The 20,059-nt window shown below is 50.0% G+C and overlaps 1 protein-coding gene and 1 long non-coding RNA gene across 31 annotated transcripts in view; one reads left to right on the plus strand and one right to left on the minus strand.

Annotated features, from left to right (window-relative positions):
* The window catches only part of SSBP3 (single stranded DNA binding protein 3), a 182,121-nt gene that overhangs the window by 25,357 nt on the left and 136,705 nt on the right, over positions 1–20,059 (plus strand).
* On the minus strand, positions 6,259–9,318 carry LOC144333254 (uncharacterized). Its single transcript, XR_013401811.1, has 2 exons — positions 8,088–9,318; positions 6,259–7,755 (listed from the first exon to the last, which is right to left on the minus strand). It is a non-coding gene; the product is annotated as an uncharacterized LOC144333254 (long non-coding RNA).

Raw genomic sequence — 20,059 nt, forward strand, 5'->3', positions numbered from 1 at the left:
TGGAGTCTTACCTTGTCACTCAGGATGGAGTGCAGCCTCAAACTCCTCCTGCTTCAGTCTCTGAGTAGCTGGAACTACAGGCATGTACTACCATGCCCAGCCAATTGTCAGATTATTTTTTTTCTTTTTTTGTAGAGAGGGGGTCTCACTCTGTTTGCTGGGCTGGTCCCAAACTCCTGGCCTTAAGCAGTTGTCCCGCTTCAGCCTCCCAAAGTGCTAGGATTACAGGTGTGAGCCATCATGCCCTGCCTAATATACTGACTTTAAGGAAGCTTTCAGGGGCCCACACTCTGTCAGACTTGACTTAATTTTTCTAGGCTTTACCAACACCCCCAACCCATGGTTAGGGGTTGGGCGTTACAACTAGGCTGTGGTCACCTCTGAGGCACAGGTGTTGGCCGCAAAGCCACCCTTTCCAGTGAGTCAGCGAGTTTGTCTGGAATACCCCTCCCTAGGTGAGAGCCGAGGTCCTGGACTGGGACCACGATGGACCGTAGCTTCTCAGGAAGCCGAAGCTGGCCCTGGCCAGAGCTGCCTTGCAGACTTGAGATACAGATGGCTTCTTTCCCCCTCCCGTTTTCTTTTTGAAAATGTTTTTAACTCGGAGCATGTGTCGGCATGGCGTTCTTTTCACGAGGACAGAAGCTGTCACGGCACACAGCAGACACTGGTTCTGATCCAGAGCCGATTGTGGCCTGCTCCTGGGTCTAATTATTTGGCAGGCCAGGTGCTGGGGTCCTGTCCAGGGTATAATCAAGACTCAAGCATTTGGGCATGTGGGTGAGGAGGAACCATGGGGAGGGGAAGGAAAAAGGAGGAGGGGAGGGGTGTGACTTAGCCTGTCCAGACCACAGAGCCAGTCACTCACCCTGGAACAGCAGTGAAACAGCAGTGTCTGCTGCTCTGCGGGGAGGTCTGCCTATGACCTGGTGTGGGAGCTCAGGCTGCCACCAAATTGGGCGCCCAGCCCAGACCCTAGGGGAGGGAGGAGCCTGGAGCAGCCTTTCCCTGGTGAGATTGGACACATTCCATTTTCCTCTCTGACCAGAGAGCCTTCTCACCCCTGGGTGTACAGGCTCTCTCCGCTAACAGAGGCCCTCCTCCAGCCCCATTGTCCCCACTGGGAGACTAGGAATGCCCCTTTCCCGGCCCCCAAAAATGAGTGAGCTCCCAATGCCAGGCACAGAGTGAAAGCCTCGTGTTTTAGAACGGCGAGCGGGAAGGACTTGATGTGCTGTGTTCTTACAGGAAGGGCAGGGACGATACTGCCTTGTGCTTTGCCTGGTACATGGTAGGGGCTTAGGTATTTGGGTGAACAGAGTGACGTCCAGAGAAAGCAGGACTTTGGCTTGGGCAAGGAGTGGGTGGCAGTAGGGAGGGCTGTGGTCTGTGGAAGGGGCACCGTGTCTCTTGGCTTTCTTCCACTGTCCCTGCCGATGGTGACAGCCAGCCAGCCTCCTGGCCATACCATTGTACCGCCTCTTTTGGCTTGGTCCTGGGCGTGGATGTCAGATTTGCTTTGTTCATGTAAAATGTGGTGGGATCATGTCTTTCCCTCAAATCAAATTCCAACCAAAATCAAAACAAAACAAATCAAGAGTCTCAGTGAAGACAGCCCTGAGGGTTCCGTTGTCTCAGCCTGGGAGCCCGGGTCGACCCTCACCTGCTTTTCAGATTTTGCCATGTTTATTACAGATGTCCCCATCCTGGTGCTGGGCACTTACTTTCAATACAGGTTAATTCTCACAACCTCCAGGTGTGGTACGCAGTGGTCTTAAGGAAAGAGAAAACAGAAAAAGGCCGCACAGGTAGGGCTTCAGAGAACATCTGAGGGCACCCAAGGTAGCCGAGGTGTGTTACTGGCGAAGGCCCTCCCGCGGACTAGAAAACCCGCATCTCGCTCCTGTGTAGCAAGTGTCATGTCTGTCACTGGCTGACACTTTGAGGGTTTTTCTTTTCTCCAAATAAATAATTCTTTGTCTCTCTTCAGGGTGGCAGATCGGGGCTGGAGGGAGGCAGCCGTCAAAAGCAGCCTGGCTGACTATGAACAAGTGGGCCGGGGTGGGGGCCCGGCCAGGTGGTGGGGCCAGGAGAGCCAGTGTCCTGTGTCTGGCGTGGGTGGGGAGGGTGTGGGAGACACCTGAAGCCACCTCGGAAAATGTTGAGTGGGACATTTCTTGCCCAGAGATGTGTGAGTGAAATATTAAACTAAATAGGGAGTTCCTTCCTCGGAGGAGGAGAAAGCAGGCTCTCTTTTCCTGTCCCTTTGTCTCCTGTCCCCTTTGTCCCAGCCCTCCAGCTCTGCGGCCTCCCCTCCCCCAGCGGTTCCTTCCTTTGTGCCCGCCGGCCACTCACCAGCGAAACTTAACTCAGCCCCAGGCCTCACTCCCCTCGAAACAACAGAAGGAGCCAGTAGGGCAGGCCTGGCTGTCAGCGCCTTGGACTAAAAGGAACCAAACCGCCGTCCCAGCCCCCAAAGGTGGCAGTTAATTTAGAAGTTTGGCGTTGACTGTTGGCCGTCCCTTCAGAGGGAGCAGCTTTGGAGGGGATGTTGCTGCCCCAGCCAGAGGGATTGGGGGCTGTAGCTGAGGCCACGAGACCTGGCCTTACACCCCTTTTCCCTGGTAAAGGGCCCTGGGTTCTCCACCAAAGCCCTTCTTTTTCCTGCTCTGAGTGGTTTGGGGTTCTTTGTGCAGTGGCCAGAAATATGGACATGCAAACTGTAACAGAACCCCACCCACACTTCTGGGTAGCGACGCACCCATATATTTTACATGATTGTCTTAATCCCCTTTAAGCAAGGATTAGCGATAACTGGGGGGTTAAACAAAAATCAGAAGGAAAAACTGTAAGTTGGGGAAAATCTGTCCATGAAAGAAAGTTGATGAGAATATGGGAAAGTTGGGCTAGATTCAGTTCATTTGTTATAAAAATGGGAACTCTGGCGCCTTGTTTCTAAGCTGATGGCCGGAGGTCTCAGGGCATCTGCTTTTTGGGGGTGTGTGGCCTGCATGTCAGGAGAGTGAAGGGACTGGGGCATGTGGAGGTTTGGTAGACTCGGTGTGGATTTGTGCCTTGTTGAGGCCGAGCAGAATTGTGAATCGGCGCAGCTTCATTATTGCTGGAAGTATTTTTCCTTCCTTAAAATATCTAATTTATTTAAGCACACATGTTTAAAATAATAAGATAACATATAAATTTAGAAATACTATGTTCCACCTTCAATTTACGTGAAATATTTTATTCTAGGTCTTCATATGCGTTTTTGTTATCAGTGTCATAAATGCTGTCATCAAAGCCAGTTTTTGTTTTCTAACCCACCTTTCTAGGACGTATCACCAACACTCCCAAGTTGTTTGACATACATTATTTTTCTGCTTTGTGTATGATGCTTCCTCTGGGAATTTTGTCCCAAGCCACAGGAATCCATTAGAACATGAAAACAGTGGCTTTGTAAAAATGTGTCTCATAGGTGTCTGTCGCTGGAAATGCTCCAGCAGATCTGAGATCTCTGCTGTGATGCTGGGTCGGGGAGTGGGGGGCACTGCCCTTCCTGAGTGTTAAGAGCCTGGGTGCGGGTGTCCCACCTCCAGCCACCTGTGTGACCCTGCTCTTTCTTCAACCTCAGTATCCTCATCTAGAAGAAGCAGACAGCAGTGCCTAGAGCTCACTTCTCAGGATTCAGTGTGCGCCCAGTGGCCTGTATACAGTAAGCACTCAGCACACTGAGGTTGGGCTGTTGGAGCACTCCTGCCCTTCAGGTTTACAGAGTAACCTTGAGGGCTTATCAGACAGGGCCTGGAGGCAGACCTTGTGGGGAAAGCGAGGAGCACCGTGGGTTTCAGTTTTGGGTTTTGGAGTGGGGAAACCATTCCAGGGGAAGGGGGGTGTGCTTTCAGTAATGGTGATGAGGCCTGTGGCTCCCCCCCCTCATTTATTGATTGCTTGCCTTTTAACCGTAGTGTCTCTTTGCCAGCCCTCTGGCATTTTCAGAGTGGAATGTTTTAAATGCCCTTGGTTGGGGACTCTGTGTCTTGGAGGTGAGAGAGGGCCTTACCTCTCTTTCGGTCTCTAGAAAAGCTTTGTCATTTAATGCTTTTTATTGCAAAGCTGACAAAAGCTTACCTGGACTTGTAACGGAGGGGCCGGGCTCTTTGCGTGGGAATTAGCATTGTCATGGTCATGACTTGTTGGTCACTGGGTGACAGATGGTAGTCACACCCCTAGGCCTCAGTTGGGACGGAAACTCCTGGGATGGGCAGTGGCAGGAGTGTCTGTCAAGGGTGTCCAGGTTGTCGGGACAGATTTGCATCGCCGTTTGTAAATAAGTGCTGCTTTGAATATCTACCTTTGATGCGCTGGTGGTGGAGGAGCTGGGATTCCCAATTTAGATGTTTGATGTAATTTGAAACTGAAACCATCAAAAGTCTATCTCATGAAGAAGAAAAGGAGGGTGAAAGTCCCCCTCCTGGAAGTTGTCACCTGGCTGAGATTTTAATTCGTTTGGTTTGAAGGAGTCCAGGCTGACCATATGTTGAAGGCCCTGTCCCAAAGAGGAGTTTTTCCTTCGCATTATTGCATTTCATTGAGGGAATTAGCCAAATGAAGTCAGAGCAGGCAGCGTGTCTTGTTACTTGGTGGAGCTGTAAGGGCTGCGTCTTCAGGTTGGGAGCGCCATTGCTTGACTCACCATTGCTGGGCCAAAGCAAGAAACGGGTAGTGGGTTTAGACGTTGGCACTGTTGGCAGTGGTAACATGCTTAAAAGTGGAATTGTGTGGATGAAAGAACTTGAGGAAAGGGGTAGGGTGGGAGCAGGTTTTTTTCTGAATGGGCAAGGCCTCAGGGCCACTATACCTCTTAGAGGTGTGTGACATACACACACGCACACAGACACAGACACGCACGCATGTGAGTGAAAGGGGTGGAGGGGAGACCAGAGACTAAGGGAGGGGAAGGGGGTCCAGGAGTGGATGGCTGGGCTTGGGGGAGGGGTTCCCTGTTTGCATAACTGATTGTTGCTCCTGGGGACTGTGGAGGGGGGGAAGCCAGCACAAAGGCTCTTTCCTCCCCCTCCCTCCCTGCCCCGTCTCCCTCTCCCTCTCCTACTTATCCCTCTCCCTCCTCTTCCCTGCTCTCCTCCTCCTCCCTTTCCTCCCTGAGCCTGGTCAGCACCACCTTGTGGCCCCCCTGGGCAGTGGATGGCACTGGGCTGGCCTTGCCTTTGCTTCCCTGCAGGCAGGGTTTGCCACCGCCAGGGCCCTGTGGCAGGCAGGGCTACCGCAGCCGCCTGTAGCGTCAAGATAAAGTCCAGAGGAAGGCTCTGGCTGTGGGTCACCCTTTAAAGGCTGTTACTTTACACAGATGGCTTCTATGTGAGCTCGGAGGTACTCGCCCCTCACCATCCTTTCCACCAGGACTGGAGGCTTCTGGAGGGGGGACTGGCTGGGGGCGCCTCTCATGAATGGTTTTTCTGGATCCTGTCTCCTGGGCCCACAACTTGACACTCTTGAAGAAGCACTGGAGTCACAGTCAGCTGCTGGTGTGAAAGTGGCTGGCAGCAGGATTGTACTGTAGCAGCTTCAAGCAGGCCTCAGAATGGGGATGAGGTCGAGGTACCTGTGGACTGGCCTGTGGGGAAGAGCTCAGAGCGGGATCCCCTGGCAGACCCCAGTCTGGCTGGTCCACCACACATCTTTGCTAAATAAATAAATTGAATGAATGCATGCAGTGTGACCCCCCAAGTAGGAATAAATAAATTCCCCTAGGTGGTTTGTCATCCACATGTGGGCTTTTCTGTCTGATCCTTAGTGTCCCTAGCAGTCCCACGGTGGTGACTTTTCAGCACTGTCAGGCTGTCTGACGATTGCTATTGTGCTGCGTGCCGAGCCCTCCAGGCTCTGATCACAGGGTCCTGCCCAACACCTGGGGACACAGAGACAGAAGCAGGCCCTGTGGACAGCTAGTGGAGAAGATGGGTGGCATGTGCAGGGCCAGGGGCGAGTCCTGGCCCAGCCTCCGCTGCTGCCTTTTTTGGTTTGCCGCAGGATAAGGTTACAGGTTGGGAACCAAGAGTCCCGCAGTGATGGGTGGGGTGTTGTGCATCTTCCCAGGGAATGCTCTTGTCCCCTCCCTGTCCCTGGCCCCGGCCTTCTACCCACCTGAGTGGTGCTTGTCCTTCGGCTATATGACGTTTTCATGAAATGAGGACTAAAGAATGTTTTTTTATTTTTTTATTTTTTTATTTTTTATTTTTTATTTTTGAGACGGAGTCTCGCTCTGTCGCCCAGGCTGGAGTGCAGTGGCCGGATCTCAGCTCACTGCAAGCTCCGCCCCCCGGGTTTACACCATTCTCCTGCCTCAGCCTCCCGAGTAGCTGGGACTACAGGCGCCCGCCGCCTCGCCCAGCTAGTTTTTTGTATTTTTTTAGTAGAGACGGGGTTTCACCGTGTTCGCCAGGATGGTCTCGATCTCCTGACCTCGTGATCCGCCCGTCTCGGCCTCCCAAAGTGCTGGGATTACAGGCTTGAGCCACCGCCCCCGGCCTAAAGAATGTTTTTAAGCGAGTTCGCGCTCTGCAAGTTGGTTAGTCCCTTGATAGCTCACGTTGGATTAGGTGGGGGTTTGCCTTTTACACTCCGTCTGCGTTCTTGGGGGCCAGGGCTGGGTGTGGTTAGCATGGATTTGCTTTGCATTCTGTCCCCTGCCAGGTGGGGTGGGGGATGAAGGGAGAAAGGTATGGGGAACGCTTGTTCCACCCGCAACAGGCTTTACCGATTGCCTTGCATCTTCACCTTGGCTTCTGTGAAATGGGGATAATGTAAGCATCCATTATAGGGCAGTTGAGGGTGGTTTGTGAACAAATTTCATCCTGGAGAATGTGAAGTGTTTGGTATCAGTTGTCCTGGAAAGGCTTGGACAGGTCAAAAACTTCTAGATGGGAAGGAGCAGGGCCTCAAGAAACTGTGATGCCCTTTTGGGACTTGCTGAAGAGATTAATGACAAAGGTTGTGTGGGATGACCTGGGGTGTTTGCTCAGAGTCGTATTCCCAGAGCCTGTGCTCCTTGTGAGTAGCGGCAGGAACCAGGGCTTCAGGTCTCCTGGCTACCCAGTCTCTGGGTCCCTGACACGCTGTGGGCTGCTGGCCACTTGCTGCACACACATTCCTGCGCACCTGCGTCTTACCTGCCCAGACTGCCTTCCCAGGTTCTGTATAAGCCCTGACTTCTCTTAAGAAGGCTGCCCTGGGTTGCTTTGCCGTTCTCAAAGACAGGCTTCCAGCCAGTGCCCATTGGGCTTTTTGAGCCCTTTAGTCACCGCTTCCCAGGATGTCCCTGTGCAGGGCTCTGGAGAAGTCTGTAATAGCCTGCCTTTCCTGTCCAGCAGGAGAGAGTGTAGTGGGGATAATGGGATGAACATCACACTGACCACAGCTCCAGTGGTCCAGATGCACACACCATGGGAAACAACTCACGTCTCCCCCGGTCAGCCCTTGGCACTCAGCTCAGACACTGCCCCTGAGCAGCCCCTGCGTGTGAGTAGGGAGTTGGGGCAGTTCTGCTGAGTTGGGGTGCCGAGAGGCATTCCTGTTTTTTGTTTTTTTTTTCTTCTCGAGACAGGGTCTTACTTTGTCACCCAGGCTGGAGTACAGTGGTGCAATCTCGGCTCCCTATGGCTTCCATCTCCTGGCTTGAGCGATCCTCCCCCATCAGCCTCCCAAGTAGCTGGGATTATAGGCATGCACCGCCACACCTGGCTAATTCTTGTATTTTTTTTTTTTTTTTTTTTTTTTTTTTTTTTTTTTTTTGAGACGGAGTCTCGCTCTGCCGCCCAGGCTGGAGTGCAGTGGCCGGATCTCAGCTCACTGCAAGCTCCGCCTCCTGGGTCCAGGCCATTCTCCTGCCTCAGCCTCCCGAGTAGTTGGGACTACAGGCGCCCGCCACCGCGCCCGGCTAGTTTTTTGTATTTTTTAGTAGAGACGGGGTTTCACCGTGTTAGCCAGGATGGTCTCGATCTCCTGACCTCGTGATCCGCCCGTCTCGGCCTCCCAAAGTGCTGGGATTACAGGCTTGAGCCACCGCGCCCGGCCTAATTCTTGTATTTTTTATAGAGATGGGGTTTCACCATGTTGTCTAGTCTGGTCTTGAACTCCTGGTCTCAAGCAATCCGCCCGCCTCAGCTTCCCAAAGTGCTGGGGTTACGGATGTGAGCCACTGAGCCCAGCCTGTTGCTGCTTTTTTCAAAACAACTGTTTGCCGACCCTTCTAAATCCATCCAGGGCAGCCCCAGAGGCCCAGATTGGCTAGATTCCCGTAACCCTTCTCAGCTCTGTAACTAGAATCATGAAGGGCGGCACTCGCTTTTTATAGAAGAGGAAACCGAGTCCCAGACAGGGAAGAGGCCGCTTGATTGACAGAAAGGGGCCCCAGAGGCTGTTGAAAATTTCCCTTCAGCCCTCAGTGGTGGGCTGGTAGGTCTCACCTTGCTCCCAAGGCTGTTGCCATTAGCAACCAACTTCCCCTGTTGGTTCTGGGGGCCCTGGAGGGGAAGAGGGAAGAAGGTGAAGCAGTGCTGTCAGGTGACGGATGAGTGTCTGTGCCAGCAGGTTATGCGAGTGACACCAGGAAGAGGGCCCAGGCACAGAGAGTCACGCATGCGCAGCCCGTTGGTTTGCTCTTCATCATTCCCAGCCATGGGGAAATTATATAGAGACATTGCATTCTTTACAAAAACATCTCCCCCTGCCTCCCAACAAAAGAACAGAAAAGGAAGAAGAACGTAGAAAAAGAGGAGGACTAGGCATAGGGTCTGCTGGAGTCAGGGAGGCTTTGCCCCTGTCCTGGCCCTGCCGTTCTCCAGCTGTGTGGCCTTGGGTTAATTGCCTGGCCCCTGGGGCCTCAGTTTATCCATTCATAAAAGAGGGGACGGGGTACAGGTATACACTAGCAGTACAGGTGTGCAGTGCTCAGCTACGTGCCTGATGCTCCTGAACCCTCAGGAAAGGATTGTGGGTGGAAGAGCGTCGGAAACCTGCAGTGGGTGGATTTCCAGTCACATGGTCACCATTTATTGAGTGTAGCCTAGATCCTGCCACAGGTATGGCACCAAGGGGATGCAGACTTGAGCCAGGATTGCGTTGATTGTTGTCTGTAAGGGCAGACAGGCTAATTGACAAGGCAGGTAGTGGTCATGCTCAGGAGGAACAGAGGCAGAGTTTGAAGGGAGCCCAGAGAGGGGAGACACTGGCTGCTTTAGGGGCTGGGAAGGCTTCCTGGAGAGGGTGTTGCTGCTGGGCCTCAAAGAAGGAGTGAGAAAGAAAGTGGAGGGGAAGGGGCATCCCAGGCAGGTGCAGATCTTTGTCTTGGAGGATTATGGGCGGTGAACACTGATAGTGCCCGACGTTTATTGAGCTCTCAGTCTGTGCCTGCCCTTGTTCTCAGTGCTTTGCAATATGAAGTAGTTTAATCCTCCAAACCAACCCTGCAAGGCAGGTATTATCCCATTTTGCAGAGGAGAACCGAGCCACAGAGAAGGGAAGTAATTTGTCAGGGCTTACACAGCATGTGGGACTCAGTCTGGAAACCCTGAGAGTCAGGCTGTGGAGATCAGGCACATGCCTAGCCTGCCTTGCCTGACAGGAACCCAGGTCTGGTTGTTGGAGATACTCATTAACTAGTGGTTTGGGAGAGTTGGTGAGTCCCTTCCACCTCAGTTTCCTTATCTGTAAAGTGAGTATAACCCATGTCCGTGAAAGGATGAGGTTCTTGGATGGAGCTGGTATAAGAGATGTGCTCAGAGAATGCCTCATGTTGTGGGAGGCTCTTTCCTTGGCTCCTTTACCAGGTGTGGTTGCAGGGTAGAAAGGTGTTCGATCTTAAGGCAGCCACTCTCCCACCCCTGCCCGACCATCTTCGTTTTTGAGGCCAGGAGCCTGTCAGCTTTGGCAGGATTAGATAAAATGTGGGCATAGTGCCCAGTGCAGCAGCGGCACATGCACAGCCCCTGTACGCAGTTGTCATTTTTATTATTGTGTCTTCTTTCTCGATATTGGTGATTGTTACCGATGGTCCTCTCGTCAGTCCTATGGGTGATTTTAGCCTCACTTTAGAAGAGGTGTAGCTTGGGAGTGGAGAGTGCATCCAGAGGCACCATCATTGCAGACACATTGAAACACCAAATTGGTGTTTCAGGAATCTCTCTCCCATTCCTGCGCCCATGTCACAGCACAGGAAGGCCCCAGCAGGCTCTCCCTGTGTGTTGGCAAACAAGGCTTAAAGTCGCCCAAGCCTTCCCCAGAGCCAGCCTTCTGAAGCAAGCCACCATGTAAGGTGTGACATGTTCACACACACGTGGCATCCACACACGCTTTCTCCCACTTGGGCGCTTGAGCGTGTGGTAGTGTCTCTACTCAGTCCACAATGGAGTGTTCCTCAGTGCTGGAGTTAATGTGCTGTAAACCTAATCTTGACTCTGAGCAACTCAGTCTTGTAAGAACATGCAGCTCCTATCTGAGAAGACGGTGTTTGCCCGCAGGGCGACCTGATATGGCTATGAAAATAATGCAGTGGAACAAGTGTCTGTAGCTTTGGGGTGCTTGGAGACCCTTCTTGTGGCCCTTCGGCATACCCGCCTTGGGTGGTCTTCTGGCAGCAGTCTTGTTGCTCCTCTCCCTTCCAGCCACCACTGGAAAGGGGGTTGGCCCTGTCTTTTCAATCACTGAGTCCTGGGGCATTACAGCATTTGGGTCTCTGGACCATGTGTGCTTACGGCACAGTGCTAAGAAGACACTGGGATCCCTTGATTCTATATGACGGGGGAACCGTTCCCAAGTCTAAAATTGAGCTGAGCCATGCTAAGGGCTGCCACCACTCACAACCACCACACTCATGCTCATTCTTTGTTGATTTGGAAGCCTCTTCAGGATCGTGTAGTGCCTGAGGGCCACTCTTGCGGAGAAGAACTGTAATCCCTTAAATATAATAATCCCCTGCACCGGACACTTTGTAGAACAATCTCCTGTATGTGAGCTCATTGGCACCCTCTAGCAGTCCTGGGGCAGTGACAGACAAGCCTTATTACCCCATTTTGTTGATAAAAAGGCAGGTGGCTTTAGTGACTTTCTAAAGCCACGTGTCCAGTATATGATGAAGCTAAGAGTAAAAATCCAATCTGAAGGTTAGTGATGGTGCACGGGACAGATGGTAAATGCTTGGCACCTACTCCGGCATTCCTCCCTTGTTCATGTCAGACATTGCAAGTTGATCACAGTAACTCTTTTTCTGCCAACCCGCATTCAGAATTATTTTCAGAACACAGCCTTCTAGTCAGCCATTATCAATCGAATAGCATCGCCATGCAGGATGAGTTTGTTGTCATCGGAGTCACAGATCAGGCTGGAAGTTGGCCAGTGATGTTGTTTGGGTTTCCTGGTTGTTTGGATTTCCAGATAAGTGAAAGTTGGATGCAGACAGTAAATGAATTCCATTTGGAAGCCCTGTACCTGCTTGACACTCAGCTACCAGCTTCCAGGAAGGCCCTGGAGGATCTTAGGGAGGTGCATGGTGATTGACTAAAGAAGGGTTGCTTGCATTGGAGTGCCAGGTGGTGACCCTGAAGCGGATAGAGGGTGGGACAGGCTAATTGCAGAGACATGATGGAACCCTCCCAGTTGAAGGAAGCTTAGAGGAGGAAAGCTTCTCTTCCAGGCATCTGGAGTTCTACTCCACATTTTGATTTCTCTTGGGATGTTCCAAGGATGGTTTTTAATATCACACAAACCCTCATGGGATATGGGGATCCCGAGAGAGGCGACAGGGTAAAAAAAAAAATGGAGCAGTGTTGTGCCCAGGATACCGTTGAGAGTACTAATCTTGGGAATCTCATCTCAACCAAAGGGACAGGGTCACGTTCTCTGACTGGTTGGTGAGTCTGAGTGTCTGATTCTGTTCTGAGCATCTTCGTACACCAGATTTGAGGTGGAGGTTGAGTTTGAAGTTCTCATTCAAGTTGAACCTTGAATTTTGCATCTGCCCTTGTACAGCCAGACCACAAGAACAGACAACTGCAGGACTTCTTCACCTCCAGTCTTTCCTCCATGTGGAGACACAGAAACCGTCTGCCACGGTCACCTAACTAGTGGTTCTCTTTTTTTTGATCACATAACTCTTCAAACATTAGCTGATTTCTTGCTGTCAGCCTCCACGTGGATATTCTTGACCTTGGTTTTCAAGATGCCTTTTTATCCATCCACCTAGCTGCGCAGTCCCTCTCATCTCTCCCAGCAATGGTCACCCTAGCTCCCTGCCTTCCTGCACAGGCAGGCCTCTCAGTTTGCCACCCCCCGCCGGGCCCCCCCAATCCCGTGGAGCCTCTGCGGGAATAAGTTCAGCTCAAACCCTCGCCTTTCCCAGGGAGCCTGGCTTGGGCCCCCCCACTCGAGAGGACTTTTTCCCATGTGAAATGCAGATTTAAAGAAAGTCAATGGTTGCAGTTAGGAAGGACCACACAGGACATAGGTTTCAGTGGTTTCTGACTGACTTTTTTTCATTTTAGCAGAAAGAGTTTTTCTTTAAATGAAGTCTTACATGGAAGTGCAAATAATAAAACAAAAACGGAGCCATCTACTTATTTTAGGGGGTGCTGCGAATTCTGCCCACTGGGTTTCCCACCTTTACACCTCCTCTCATGCCCCCAAGGGTTTTACCTTTGAAGAGAGCACAGATCTAGGTACCTCTGATTTAGTCAGCTCCCAGTTGGAGAAGTTGTGCGTAGAATAGAGAGATGACTTGGCTGAAGATACCCCTAGTAAGTGAGAGTCATGGGGGCCCCCAGGCCTCCCTGCCACATCCAGGGTGCTTTTTAGTCTATCATCTTTCCCAGCTTTTCAGTGAGATGTTCAGGCACATTTCAATGAAGGGTCTATAGCCAGCTCTTTGTGGGGAGTGGGAAGAGTGAAGCAGCTTCTTTAACGTAGGGCTTCTCAGAGTTTGTAGTGTACTAACGTGCATTGCAGATCTCAGAAGTGGATGGGATAGATTTTAAAAAAAGACAGTGATTCTCACACCGGTTTATTGCAAGACCTTATCTGGTTAAAGAATCCTAAAATGGTTTCAGAAATGCTTCAGGCAGGGAGGTAACGGGTTGTGAGTTTGTTTCTGATTTTTTTTTTTTCCTAAATGTGGGGAATTGTAGGTCCAGTTGGCAATCCATGAACAAGTCCCTTCTCCCTGGCTGCAGCATAGTGTGTCTGTCCTGGAAAGCCCCTGTTTTTCTTCATTAAGCATCTATTTTGCTGTTAGGTGAAGGGCTCCCATGGGTCCCTCCATGTCATTAAGGTTTTCTTTTTTTTTTTTTTTTTTTTTTTTGGAGATGGAGTCCTGCTCTGTTGCCCAGGCTAGAGTGCAGTGGCATGATCTCAGCTCACTGAAGCCTCTGCCTCCCGGGTTCAAGTGATTCTCCTGCCTCAGCCTCCTGAGTAGCTGTGATTACAGGTGTGCACCACCACAGCTAACTTTTGTATTTTTAGTAGAGACAGGGTTTCACCATGTTGGCCAGGCTGGTCTCGAACTCCTGACCTCAAGTGTTCCACCCACCTTGGCCTCCCAAAGTGTTGGGATTATAGGCATGAGCCACTGTGCCCGGCCTAGGTTTTCTTTCTTTTTTAATGATCACGTGTTATGCTTCTTGGATGTGGCATAATTCACCAGTTCCTTACTATTGCTTGTTTCTAGTTTTCCAGTTAAGAATTCTTTTGCATTAAGATTCTTTTCAGTTTTCTCATAATGTGAACAATACTGTGATGACCATCCTCATGGCTAAATGTTTGTGCACATAAACGTGATGGTGTTCTTAAATGTAAAGTTGTTGGTGCACAGAGCACACTTTAGAAACAAAAGTCCATCAGAATTGCCAGCACATTGCTTAAGAATGATTTGAGTTTTACTTCCTAGAAGTGTTGATCCTAGCAAAGGTGGGGACCTGCCACAGAGGCAGCCTTTGGCTCAGGTAACCAGTCTCTGGGACATCAGAGAAGGACCTCATGTAGTTTACTGTGCTACCTTGTCTGGCTAGTCTGGCACCAGAGTGCTGGGACTCTGCCCCTCGTCCCTTCTCCACTCAACTCTTCCGATGCTCTGCTTGAGCAGTGGGCCCTGTGGGGACTTAATACATATTAATTGACTTAGATTCAGATGTTTTTCCCTGTGTAAGAGCTTAGTAGTGGAGACCCATTTGTCTGAATGCTTTTTACGTTCTTGAAACCTTGCGTGAGAGGCACAGATTGGACTACAGAGACAATGGGGCATCAGGGACCTTGTTCGCAAGAAGGTTTCTGTCTCTGCTTTTATTGCCTGGATCATGCCTGACTCCAAAACGACGGCTGGTATTCTCAGAAGGCGAGTATCAGGGCGAGGGTTTATAGGCAAGAGCGATTGGTGGCATTCTCCCCTGCACTTATCTTTTGCCCAAGAAGATCATTTTGGAGAAGAACTGGCTTATGGATGTAGACTAGGATTAACCCTTAAAAACCAGCTCAGACTCTAGCAGCAAAGGGAAGAGGCAGCCCTACTTCTGGCCTCTGATATGCGTAGCACTGTGTCAGATCTTTGCATGCTACTTCAGGTGATCCCCATGAGAATCCGCAGGGTAAATAATAGCACAGTTCCCTTTCCAGTACAAGGGATTCGGAGGCTCTGAGAGGCTTAGTGCCACGAACAGTGTCACTCAGTTGTAAACGGGAGAGGGAACTACTGAGACTGGAAGCCAGGTTTGTCTGAATCCAAAGCCAGTTCTTACCAAGCTTTCAGTCCAGGAAAATTGAACACTTCTCAAGTTTTATTAGAATTCAATCAGAATGATTTCAAGGTCTTTTGTAGGACGTAAGTTTAATATGATTCTTTATAGTAAGCTATTTATTTTTAATTATACAAGTAATACCTAAGTACTTCTTTTGTTAAAAATTGCTAAAATATGGAAGTGTACAAAATAAGAAATGAAGCGAAGCTCCCTGCCCCTCACTGTCTTCCTGTGCATCCTGGTACCAGGTATAACCAGTTGGAGGATGTCCTTCTAGACCCTTTTCTGTGCGTTCACATGAATTGATACCTGTCTTGATTCAACCCCGAAAGCCATTTCAGTTCTGAATGAAGGCCCCTAGTTTAATTTCAGCAAACCAGAATTAAATAGCAGCATACTAGTCTGTAATTTTGGGTAAGTTGCTTATCCAGGAGAGATCAAGCATCACATTCCTCATCTGTACACTTGGGGTGATAGTCCTAGAGTATCTTAGGGCTGTTGAGAGATAACTATGTAATGGCCCAGTATATGGTGCAAATATATTGTACCAGGTACTAAGGGAAGGGACTGGGGCCTCCGCCTCCATGCTGCAGGAATGGGTATAGTTAGTACTCTGCCTTCAGAGTCGTGTGGGCAACAATGATATAAATAGGCATGAGTAAAGATAAGCTATAAATGCCATCAGAGGGGTGTTAGCAGCAGTTGGAGCTCCAGGCTCCGGTGGGGAGCGGCTAACCCACAGAGGGCATTATGGAAGACTTTCTGGAAAAAGTACCCTTTGAGGAGGGGTGGGGACCTTCATGATACTAATTCACCCCTGACGTTGTGCCACGCAGTGTTCTAAGTGGACTAATTTAGCCCGTATCAGTAACTCTGTGAGGTCAGAACTGCGATTCGTTTCCCAGATGAGGAAACTGAGGCAGAGAGAGGTTAAGTAACCTGCCCAAGGTGATACAGCTAGTAAATGGCTGAGACAGGATTTGAGCATAGGCAAACTAGTTCTAGAGTCAGGGCTCTTTAACAGTTAGGTTGTGCAGCCCACCAGATTTCAAGGAAAGACTGGGCCAGAGAAGCACAGGAACCAGTGTGAGCAAAGTGCAGGATGTGCAGAAGCTGTCGGCAGATCCAGGGAGAAGGCAGCCTTTCCAGGTGAGGGGCTGTGGCCGTTCATGATGGAGCTGGGTAGGGTGATTGTGGCAGACAAGGGAGTACCTAGGATCACTGATATCTGACGGTTGGGCCCCGCCCACCCAGTTCTGTGACTTGAGTGGGAGGGCATTTGCCCTCCCACACGTCGTGCCAGCTCCTAACCTGCTGAGGCCACTCAGTAGCTCATAGGTGGCTCCTTGCTTTTCTGCGCCCCAATTGTTGCCTTTCACTTAGGCTCTCAAATAGTAGAGTATTAGTATCGATGTTTTGGTTACTGCAGTTTTGAAATTAATTTAAGAAAGTCTTAACACTGACACTTCTTAACCACTAGCCTCCCAACACACACACACACGCACACACCTTTCTTCAGGGAACCTGGTTATTGACACGATAGAGCACGTCCTCACCCTGTTGTACCTGTGGCTGCCAAGGGCCTTTCGACATTGTGTGTGATGCCCTCGCACTTTGATTGCTTCACTGCATGGCACAATGGAGCCTCTGTCAATATGCCAGCTAATTAATTTTAACTTTGGGATGTTGCTTCATCTCCACGCACCATTCACGTTGTCTGGTGTTTTCCTGGTGCGGGTGCAAAGAAAGCTCTTCGGCGCCTTTGTCTTCTTGCCGACCCTCCTCCTCAGCCCCTTTCCCTCCCTCCTGCCCCTCTGTGCAGGCCTGGGGCCTCTCAGCCTGCATTTCCCTCTCAGCCTGCATTTCCCTCTCAGCCTGATTTTCCACAGCTGTTTTGGGGGAAGTGCTGGCCATTCCTTTTGGGAGAGGTCTTAATTATTGGAATGTTAAAATGTAGCACAAACCCCGCTAATTTGGACTCCTCACAGGCAGAGTTGTGTGAGAAGCAGAAAAGGTGACATTGCAGGCAATGGGGAGAGAAAGGCTGTTTGGGTTCGGTACTGCCAAGTTCACCATCATTGCTGAGAGGAGGAGTGGCCATAGTCTGGGCAGGGAGAGGCGGGATTGATCATTAGCACACGTGCTTTTGGGTGTGTGGAAGGGGTATTTGGAAAGGGCTGAAGATAGGTTGCCCTTGGGATATTAGTTTGCTTAGACCATCCCATGTGCTCTTCTTCCCCTCCCCATTTTTCACATTTCTCATGTTAAGCTTGAGCCAAGCATTAATGTTTATTTGTGGGACTTGATATTCTATTTATATTTTCCCCTACTGCTGGTGTTTTGTTTTGAGAAGCCTCACCCCTTCCTCTTTGTTAAACAGAGTGCTAGGTTGGGAGGCAGGTGGGACCTCAGTCCTTCTAGCAGATTGACTCTAGCAGGTCATCTCCCCTTCTCTGGGTCTCAGTAAACATTTGTAAAGTGGAAGTGCTGAACTAGCTGTCCTTATTCTTTGGAACCTGTCTATTACAGCAGCCTTTGTGATGGAATGTACTTGACACTAGAATAGGGTTCGGCCAACTTTTTCTATAAAGGACCAGAGAGTAAATATTTTAGGCTTTGTGGGTTGTGCAGTCTCTCTTGCAAGTACTCAGCTCTGCCATTGTAGCATAGAAATCAGCCATAGACAGAACAGAAATGAATGGGTGTGGTTGTGTGCCAATAAAACTTTATTTACAAATACAGGTGGTGGGCCAGATGTGGCCCTTGGGCCTTATTAGTTTGCCAACCTACACTCTAGAGTGTTCTCTTTGGCTGCCATAATGTTTTCTCATACACCAGGCTAGTCTGTAAGGAAGAAGTTCTTATTTGAATAAGGGACCAACACCTGAACCCTCCTGAGGCCTGGCCTTGCCATGAATCTGGTCTGCCCCCTTTGTTTCCCCTCTGGTTGCTGGGGAGGTGGCCTGTCCAGGCCTCTCTAGGGACCCAGGTGTGCCTAGCTCTATGCAAATCACCCTGTTCCTGAAGAGTTGTAAGATTTGGTAAATCCTATTTTAAGTCCGATTAAGGAAAGTCTCTACCACAAAACAATATACCTTTCCCTATACATTTCCTCTGCAGTATACCTTTATAGTGGAAGGGAAAAAAATCAAACATTGGTTGCTTTTTAAAATTTGGGGTTTTTTTTGTTTTTGGGGACCTTTTATTTTTACATTAAAAAAATGGTGATGCAGAGGGTGATTTCAGGGATAACAGTGTTGTTCTCCCTCCCATATAACTTATTTTTCAGTCTGTTTCTTTTTTTTTTTTTTTTTTTTGAGACGGAGTCTCGCTCTGTCGCCCAGGCTGGAGTGCAGTGGTGCGATCTTGGCTCACTGCAAGCTCCGCCTCCTGGGTTCACACCATTCTCCTGCCTCAGCCTCCCGAGTAGCTGGGACTACAGGCGCCCACCACCACGCCTGGCTAATTTTTTTGTATTTTTTAGTGGAGACGAGATTTCACCGTGTTAGCCAGAATGGTCTCGATTTCCTGACTTCGTGATCTGCCCGCCTTGGCCTCCCAAAGTGCTGGGATTACAGGCGTGAGCCACTGTGCCGGCCTCAGTCTGTTTCTTTGAGGGCCAGAGAAGATTGTGGTTGGTGTGAGAGTAAGGGGCATAGAGTGTAAATGAAGGGCAAATTTGGCTACTTGTCTAATTTGTAATTGTCTGTTTTGGCATCAGATTGCTGATTTGGTAGCACAGTTAGCTGTCATAATTTTGAATTGTGCTAAACACTTTTGAATTGTGCTAAGTACTTTTTCTCCAGGTGAAGAAATACTCATGATTCACACCATTGCTGAGAACTGTGTGGGTCTTTCCTTTTGAGATGGCTGGTAGGGAGAGGGCACCTTTGTCCCTATTTCCCAGATTGGTGAAACAAGGCACTGTGCGGTTAGGAGGTTTGCAGTTCTGGATTGAAAAGTTCATGTGGCTGTGACAAGCAGTGTCTTATCATATTCCCTTGGAAACTGAGATGTGACTCAGCAAACAGTATCCAGCTGTTCAGGGGCTGTGCTAGAGTGGGCTTCCTAATGCCTGGTGCCTTTCATCCCAGGAATGACCTCTAGACAGCATTGTATCCACACTGGTGGAGGCTGGCAGGACTGCACCCTCTTTCCAAGACTCCCAGTATAAATATGGAATCTTAGTAAGATAACAGAGTCTTACTGAGTATCCCCCCTGCCCCGCCCGCCATGAGACTGTTGATCTCCCAGGCCTCCATCCAGTCAGATTGCTACTCCTGGGCAGCACATAGCTCTTCTGAATGCCTGTCCTTGCTGTTATCTGGGAGAGAAAACGAGGGGTAAAACAACAACAGCAGCAGCCCACCACTGAAAGCAGAACTAATCCCCAGGGCAGTCTAGCATGTGGCTCAGATGCTCAGACAAATGTTTAGACAGCTTAAGAAGGTAAACTAGAACTTACATGAATAAAACCATCTGCCTGGTCTGTGAAAAAGGTTAGATTTGGGGCCTGCTATTTTCTGATCTTTCAAGGCCAGGAGCTTATAGGGTGGGGGATATACCACTGAGTGTTCCTTCCTGGTCTAATATCTTGCGCCTATGTAGGGGCTGCCCGGAGGAGCCCAGGTCGGGTAGATGCTTCCGCCTTCTGGGTCCTCACTCACCAAGTAGACTGTCTGTGGCCTGGGTACCTCCGATCCCATTTGTTCACTAAGCAAGTCTTTCCACAAAGCAACCCCTGGGGGCCCTCCACTCTTTGCCAGGCCCTTTGTTTGGGAAGAGAGGATGGTTTGTGGAGAGAGACCCTGGGGACTGCTCTGTCTCAAAGGATGCTGGCTGATGCCACATGTTGGGCATGTGGAGATTTGCTCTTAATTGAGCAGCTTGCTTGCTGCCAGGATGGTCCACTGTTGGCAGGGTCACTGAGCTTGCTCTTGGGAGCTCTGGGTCTAGCGTGAGGAGATGAATGAGTAGTGAGAAAAGGGAGAGATCTTTCTTGCCGAGATATTTGTGTGGGTGTGTTTATTCGTGGTCTCCTACGCTTGTCCTTACCATGGTGGTAAAGATGGGCATGAAGATAATTAAGATGGCAGGCTGGGAATGAAAAGATATAAATTCTGAATTTTGCCTTAAGCCACCCGAGAAATCTTTGCCAGGTCTTCAACACCTCTCCTTCCTGAGCTTTTAAAATTATGCCTCCAGTCTCTTTCTGGGAGAGCTTTCTGTGGTTGCACCATCTTTCAGTGAGGAAGGGAGAACTGAAC

The sequence above is a fragment of the Macaca mulatta genome, chromosome 1 (assembly GCF_049350105.2).
Source record: "Macaca mulatta isolate MMU2019108-1 chromosome 1, T2T-MMU8v2.0, whole genome shotgun sequence".
Lineage (NCBI taxonomy): Eukaryota > Metazoa > Chordata > Mammalia > Primates > Cercopithecidae > Macaca > Macaca mulatta.